This window comes from Aegilops tauschii, chromosome 7 (assembly GCF_002575655.3).
Source record: "Aegilops tauschii subsp. strangulata cultivar AL8/78 chromosome 7, Aet v6.0, whole genome shotgun sequence".
Classification (NCBI taxonomy): Eukaryota; Viridiplantae; Streptophyta; class Magnoliopsida; order Poales; family Poaceae; genus Aegilops; species Aegilops tauschii.
The window spans coordinates 207,597,034-207,605,898 of record NC_053041.3 but is presented as its reverse complement, the minus strand read 5'-3'; positions in this window follow the sequence as shown (position 1 = coordinate 207,605,898).

Sequence of the window (8,865 nt, the reverse complement as noted above, 5' to 3'; positions counted from 1 at the left end):
GTGGCACTGCCGTTTAGGTCATATTGGTGTAAAGCGCATGAAGAAACTCCATTCTGATGGACTTTTGGAATCACTTGGTACTTGCGAACCATGCCTCATGGGCAAGATGACTAAACCGCCGTTCTCCGGAACGATGGAGCGAGCAACAGATTTATTGGAAATCATACATGCTGATGTATGTGGTCCGGTGAATGTTGAGGCTCGCGGTGGGTATCATTATTTTCTCACCTTCACAGATGATTTGAGCAGATATGGGTATATCTACTTGAGGAAGCATAAGTCTGAAACATTTGAAAAGTTCAAAGAATTTCAGAGTGAAGTGGAAAATCATCGTAACAAGAAAATAAAGTTTCTACGATCTGATCGTGGAGGAGAATATTTGAGTTACGATTTTGGTCTTCATTTGAAACAATGCGGAACAGTTTCGCAACTCACGCCACCCGGAACACCACAGCGTAATGGTGCGTCCGAACGTCGTAATCGTACTTTACTAGATATGGTACGATCTATGATGTCTCTTACTGATTTACCGCTATCGTTTTGGGGTTATGCTTTAGAGACGGCTGCATTCACATTAAATAGGGCACCATCTAAATCCGTTGAGACGACACCTTATGAACTGTGGTTTGGCAACAAACCAAACTTGTTGTTTCTTAAAGTATGGGGCTGCGATGCTTATGTGAAAAAGCTTCAACCTGATAAGCTCGAACCCAAATCGGAGAAATGTGTCTTCATAGGATACCCAAAGGAGACTATTGGGTACACCTTCTATCACATATCCGAAGGCAGGACATTCGTTGCTAAAAATTGATCCTTTCTAGAGAATGAGTTTCTCTCGAAAGAAGTGAGTGGGAGGAAAGTAGAACTTGATGAGGTAACTGTACCTGCTCCCTTATTGGAAAGTAGTTCATCACAGAAATCTGTTCCTGTGACTCCTACACCAATTAGTGAGGAAGCTAATGATGATGATCATGTAACTTCAGATCAAGTTACTACCGAACCTCATAGGTCAACCAGAGTAAGATCCGCACCAGAGTGGTACAGTAATCTTGTTCTGGAGGTCATGTTACTTGACCATGACGAACCTACGAACTATGAGGAAGCGATGATGAGCCCAAATTCCGCAAAATGGCTTGAGGCCATGAAATCAGAGATGGGATCCATGTATGAGAACAAAGTGTGGACTTTGGTTGACTTGCCCGATGATCGCCAAGCCATAGAGAATAAATGGTTCTTCAAGAAGAAGACTGACGCTGACGGTAATGTTACTGTCTACAAAGCTCCACTTGTTGTGAAATGTTTTCGACAAGTTCAAGGAGTTGACTACGATGAGACCTTCTCACCCGTAGCGATGCTTAAGTCCGTCCGAATCATGTTAGCAATTGCCGCATTTTATGATTATGAAATTTGGCAGATGGATGTAAAGACTGCATTCCTGAATGGATTTCAGGAAGCGGAGTTGTATATGATGCAACCTGAAGGTTTTATCGATCCAAAGGATGCTAACAAAGTGTGCAAGCTCCAGCGATCCATTTATGGACTGGTGCAAGCATCTCGGAGTTGGAATAAACATTTTGATAGTGTGATCAAAGCATATGGTTTTATACAGACTTTTGGAGAAGCCTGTATTTACAAGAAAGTGAGTGGGAGCTCTGTAGAATTTCTCATATTATATGTGGATGACATATTGTTGATTGGAAATGATATAGAATTTCTGGATAGCATAAAAGGATACTTGAATAAGAGCTTTTCAATGAAAGACGTCGGTGAAGCTGCTTATATATTGGGCATCAAGATCTATAGAGATAGATCTAGACGCTTAATTGGACTTTCACAAAGCACATACCTTGATAAAGTTTTGAAGAAGTTCAAAATGGATCAAGCAAAGAAAGGGTTCTTGCCTGTGTTACAAGGTGTGAAGTTGAGTCGGAATCAGTGCCCGACCACTGCAGAAGATAGAGAGAAAATGAAAGGTGTTCCCTATGCTTCAGCCATAGGCTCTATCATGTATGCAATGCTATGTACCAGACCTGATGTGTGCCTTGCTATTAGTTTAGCACGGAGGTACCAAAGTAATCCAGGAGTGGATCACTGGACAACGGTCAAGAACATCCTGAAATACCTGAAAAGGACTAAGGATATGTTTCTCGTTTATGGAGGTGACAAAGAGCTCGTCGTAAATGGTTACGTTGATGCAAGCTTTGACACTGATCCGGATGACTCTAAGTCACAAACCAGATACCTATTTATATTGAACGGTGGAGCTGTCAGTTGGTGCAGTTCTAAACAAAGCGTCGTGGCGGGATCTACGTGTGAAGCGGAGTACACAGTGATACGTCTCCAACGTATCTATAATTTATGAAGTATTCATGCTATTATGTTATCCATCTTGGATGTTTAATGGGCTTTACTATGCACTTTTATATTATTTTTGGGACTAACCTATTAACCCAGAGCCTAGTGCCAATTTCTGTTTTTCTCCTTGTTTCATTGTTTCGCAGAAAAGGAATATCAAACGGAGTCCAAATGGAATGAAACCTTCGGGAGAGTTATTTTTGGAACGGAAGCAATCCAGAAGACTTGGACTATACGTAAGGGAAGCAACGAGGAAGGCACAAGGCAGGAGGGCACGCCCACCCCCCTGGGCGCGCCCTCCACCCTCGTGGGCCCCTCGTGGCTTCCTTGACCGACTTCTTTCGCCTATATATATATATCCATATACCCTAAAACCATCGGGGAACAGAATAGATCGGGAGTTCCGCCGCCGCAAGCCTCTGTAGCCACCAAAAACGAATCAGTACCCTGTTCCGGCACCCTGCCGGAGGGGGGATCCCTCACCGGTGGCCATCTTCATCAACCCGGCGATCTCCATGACGAGGAGGGAGTAGTTCACCCTCGGGGAGGAGGGTATGTACCAGTAGCTATGTGTTTGATCTCTCTCTCTCTCTTGTGTTCTTGACTCGGCACGATCTTGATGTATCACGAGCTTTGCTATTATAGTTGGATCTTATGATGTTTCTCCCCCTCTACTCTCTTGTTATGGATTGATTTTTCCCTTTGAAGTTATCTTATCGGATTGAGTCTTTAAGGATTTGAGAACACTTGATGTATGTCTTGTCATGCTTATCTGTGGTGACAATGGGATATCACGTGATCCACTTGATGTATGTTTTGGTGATCAACTTGCGGGTTCCGCCCATGAACCTATGCATAGGGGTTGGCACACGTTTTCATCTTGACTCTCCGGTAGAAACTTTGGGGCACTCTTTGAAGTACTTTGTGTTGGTTGAATAGATGAATCTGAGATTGTGTGATGCATATCGTATAATCATACCCACGGATACTTGAGGTGACATTGGAGTATCTAGGTGACATTAGGGTTTTGGTTGATTTGTGTCTTAAGATGTTATTCTAGTACGAACTCTATGATAGATCGAACGGAAAGAATAGCTTCGTGTTATTTTAAATACGGACTCTTGAATAGATCGATCAGAAAGGATAACTTTGAGGTGGTTTCGTACCCTACCATAATCTCTTCGTTTGTTCTCCGCTATTAGTGACTTTGGAGTGAATCTTTGTTGCATGATTGAGGGATAGTTATATGATCCAATTATGTTATTATTGTTGAGAGTACTTGCACTAGTGAAAGTATGAACCCTAGGCCTTGTTTCCTAGCATTGCAATACCGTTTACGCTCACTTTTATCATTAGTTGCCTTGCTGTTTTTATATTTTCAGATTACAAAAACCTATATCTACCATCCATATTGCACTTGTATCACCATCTCTTCGCCGAACTAGTGCACCTATACAATTTACCATTGTATTGGGTGTGTTGGGGACCCAAGAGACTCTTTGTTATTTGGTTGCAGGGTTGCTTGAGAGAGACCATCTTCATCCTACGCCTCCCACGGATTGATAAACCTTAGGTCATCCGCTTGAGGGAAATTTGCTACTGTCCTACAAACCTCTGCACTTGGAGGCCCAACAACGTCTACAAGAAGAAGGTTGCGTAGTAGACATCAAGCTCTTTTCTGGCGTCGTTGCCGGGGAGGTGAGTGCTTGAAGGTATATCTTTAGATCTTGCAATCGAATCTTTTAGTTTCTTGTTTTATCACTAGTTTAGTTTATAAAAGAAAACTACAAAAAATGGAATTAAGGTTGCCTCATACGCTTCATCTTTTTAATATCTTTCGTGAGTATGATGGAAAGGAAAATTGTGCTCAAGTACTAGAAGAAGAATTACATAGAATGTTTGGCATAAAATATGTGAATGATGAGCATGATTGCAATGTTGTTAGTGTGAATTCTTTGAATACCCATGATGCTAATGATATGCAAATCCACAAGCTTGGGGAAGCTATGTTGGATGAAGATGATATTTTTTGTCCCCCAAGCTTTGATGAGAAAATTTATTATGATGAAAGCATGCCTCCTATTTATGATGATTATTGTGATGACACGTATGCTATACAGAATAAAGATAACCATGAAACTTGTCATCATGATTTTAATTTTCAATTGGATTATGCTTTACATGATAGTTATTTTGTTGAGTTTGCTCCCACTACTATTGATGAGAATAAATTTGCTTATGTGGAGAGTAATAAAAATTCTATGCTAGTAGATCATGAAAAGAATGCTTTATGTGATATTATATTGTTGAATTCATTCATGATGCTACTGAAAATTATTATGAGGGAGTAATATATGCTTGTAGGAATTGCAATAATATCAAGTTTCCTCTCTATGTGCTTAAAGTTTTGAAGTTATGCTTGTTTTGCCTTCCTATGCTAGTTGATTATTGTTCCCATAAGTTGTTTGCTCACAAAATCCCTATGCATAGGAAGTGGATTAGACTTAAATGTGCTTGCCATGTGTTTCATGATGCTCTCTTTATGTTTCAAATCTTATCTTTTATGTGAGCATCATTGAAATCATCATGCCTAGCTAGGGGCGTTAAACGTTAGCGCTTGTTGGGAGGCAACCCAATTTTATTTTATTTTTTGCTTTTTGGTTCTGTTTAGTAATAAATAATTCATCTAGCCTCTGGTTAGATGTGGTTTTATGTTTTAATTAGTGTTTGTGCCAAGTAAGACCTATAGGATCTTCTGGGATGATAATTATTTGATCTTGCTAATAAAGAAAGAAACTTTCTGCTCACGAAAACAATTGTTGAAAATCATCAGAAAGTGATAAAATACTGATTCCAATTGCAGTAGATCAATAATAAAATTATCTAGGTCTTCCTAGTTTTGCAGATTTTTCTGAGTTCCAGAAGTTTGCGTTTGATGCAGATTACTACAGACTGTTCTGTTTTTGACAGATCCTGTTTTCTATGTGTTGTTTGCTTATTTTGATGAATCTATGAGTAGTATCGGAGGGTATGAACATAGATAAATTGGAATACAGTAGATTTACACCAATATGAATTTAGAATGAGTTCACAACAGTACCTAAGTGGTGATTTATTTTCTTATACTAACGGAGCTTACGAGTTTTCTGTTGAGTTTTGTGTTGTGAAGTTTTCAAGTTTTGGGTAAAGATTCGATGGACTATGGAATAAGGAGTGGAAAGAGCCTAAGCTTGGGGATGCCCAAGGCACCCCAAGGTAATATTCAAGGATAACCAAGAGCCTAAGCTTGGGGATGCCCCGGATGGCATCCCCTCTTTCGTCTTCGTTCATCGGTAACTTTACTTGGAGCTATATTTTTATTCACCACATGATATGTGTTTTGCTTGGAGCGTCATTTTATTTTCTTTAGCTTTGCTCGCTGTTTGAATAAAATACCAAGATCTGAAATTCTTAAATGAGAGAGAGTCTTCACAAAGCTACATAATTATTTAACTACTCATTGATCTTCACTCATATCTTTTTGGAGTAGTTTGTCATTTACTCGTGTGCTTCACTTATATCCTATGAGTAAATAGTCGAATGATTTGAATGTCATAAATCTGAAATTATATATGTTTCATATGCTTATCCCATGGGGAGTAATGATTTCACATATAAGAAGTAGAGGTGGTAAATTTATTGAAGGTTAGCAAACTTTGTATTGGTCACTTGAACAATTCATGAAAGAATATTGAAGGAAGAGATATTTCACATATAATACTATCTTGGACATCTTCTATGATTGTGAGCCCCATTAATTATTTTCAAACCTGAGCAAATTAGTTGAAGTTGGACAAGGAAGACAACATAATGAGTTATGCTTGGGTATATTTGTATAGAAGTTATATTGGTATGGATCCTCTAACATGTGGTGCTTGCTATTTAGAATCCTTTGCTAGCCAAAATGTCTGTACTAAGCGGGAATACTGCTTGTGCATCCAAATTCCTTGAACCAAGTTTCTTCCATGAGTGTCCACCATATCTACCTATATGCGGTATTTACCTGCCGTTCCAAGTAAATTTGCATGTGCCAAACTCTAAACCTTCAAATAATAATCTGTTTTGTATGCCTGAATCGCTCATGTAGCGACTAGGGGCTGTCAGTATCTTCCATGCTAGGTGGGTTATTCTCACGATGAGTGGACTCCGCTCATCATTCATGAGAAAATGGCTGGTAACTGGGATGCCCAGTCCTATGATCAAAAGATCAAAAACAAAATAGCAAATAATTTAAACAAACTCCCCCAGGAATGTTGATAGTTGGACGACACCCGTTGTTTCAGACAAGCCGTGGAGTGTGAATGTTGGTGGAGGGGGAGTAAAAAATTTACCTTTCTACGTGGGAACCGCCTATGATGTATCTAGTATGGAAGATATTGGGAACTCTTGGTCGTTATGTTGACAATGAAAGCATACCTCTCAAAATTATTTTCATCTCCGTTTTAGCTTCGAGCTCTGGCACCTCTGCAAATCCCTGCTTCCCTCTGCGAAGGGCCTATCGTTTACTTTTATGCAAGAGTCAATAGTATTCCTTCTCATTCCAACCTACTCTTTAGTTGGCAAGCATCATGTGATGGAAAGATCTAAGCATATATGTCCATTCAAATATATTTGAGCATGAATTATTATTGTTGACATTACCCTTGAGGTAAAAGGTTGGGAGGCGAAACATTAAGCCCCTATCTTTCTCTGTGTCCGATGAATACTATTTGTTCTAAAAATATGCTTTGAGTGGTAGCAATCATGGAAGACTAAATGATAGTTGAGTATGTGAAGTTTGCGGAATCAAAGCTCTGACATAGACTCTTCCTGAAAATAAGATGAATTGTAATTGTTTGATGACTAATAACACGGTTTGTTAGTTTTCAAGAAAGTTTATGATCTATACTTTAACATGTGAATAGTTTGTTACTTGATCATGCAAAGTTTTATGATATGAGCTACTGTTATGACATATAATGATGCTAGAAAAGGTGATTGAAATTATCATTGATCAAACTTGTGCACCTGCTAGCATTCACACTTCATAAATTCTTTCTTTTATCATTTACCTACTCGAGGACGAGCAGGAATTAAGCTTGGGGATGCTGATACATGCCCAACGTATCTATAATATTCATGCTATTATATTATCCATCTTGGATGTTTAATGGGCTTTACTATGCACTTTTATATTATTTTTGGGACTAACCTATTAACCCAGAGCCCAGTGCCAGTTTCTGTTTTTCTCCTTGTTTCAGTGTTTCGCGGAAAAGGAATATCAAACGGAGTCCAAACGGAATGAAACCTTCGGGAGAGTTATTTTTGGAACGGAAGCAATCCAGAAGACTTGGACTATACGTAAGGGAAGCAACGAGGAAGGCACGAGGCAGGGGGCGCGCCCTCCACCCTCGTGGGCCCCTCGTGGCTTTCCCGACCGACTTCTTTCGCCTATATATATCCATATACCCTAAAACCATCGGGGAACAGAATAGATCAGGAGTTCTGCCGCCGCAAGCCTCTGTAGCCACTAAAAACCAATCAGGACCCTGTTCCGGCACCCTGCCGGAGGGGGATCCCTCACCGGTGGCCATCTTCATCATCCCGGCGATCTCCATGACGAGGAGGGAGTAGTTCACCCTCGGGGCTGAGGGTATGTACCAGTAGCTATGTGTTTGATCTCTCTCTCTCTCCCTCTCTCTCGTGTTCTTGACTCGGCACGATCTTGATGTATCGCGAGCTTTGCTATTATAGTTGGATCTTATGATGTTTCTCCCCCTCTACTCTCTTCTAATGGATTGAGTTTTCCCTTTGAAGTTATCTTATTGGATTGAGTCTTTAAGGATTTGAGAACACTTGATGTATGTCTTGTCGTGCTTATCTGTGGTGACAATGGGTTATCACATGATCCACTTGATGTATGTTTTGGTGATCAACTTGCGGGTTCCGCCCATGAACCTATGCATAGGGGTTGGCACACGTTTTCGTCTTAACTCTCCGGTAGAAACTTTGGGGCACTCTTTGAAGTACTTTGTGTTGGTTGAATAGATGAATCTGAGATTGTGTGATGCATATCGTATAATCATACCCATGGATACTTGAGGTGACATTGGACTATCTAGGTGACATCAGGGTTTTGGTTGATTTGTGTCTTAAGGTGTTATTCTAGTACGAACTCTATGATAGATCGAACGGAAAGAATAGCTTCGTGTTATTTTACTACGGACTCTTGAATAGATCGATCAGAAAGGATAACTTTGAGGTGGTTTCGTACCCTACCATAATCTCTTCGTTTGTTCTCCGCTATTAGTGACTTTGGAGTGAATCTTTGTTGCATGATTGAGGGATAGTTATATGATCCAATTGTGTTATTATTGTTGAGAGAGAACTTGCACTAGTGAAAGTATGAACCCTAGGCCTTGTTTCCTAGCATTGCAATACCGTTTACGCTCACTTTTATCATTAGTTACCTTGCTGTTTTTATATTTTCAG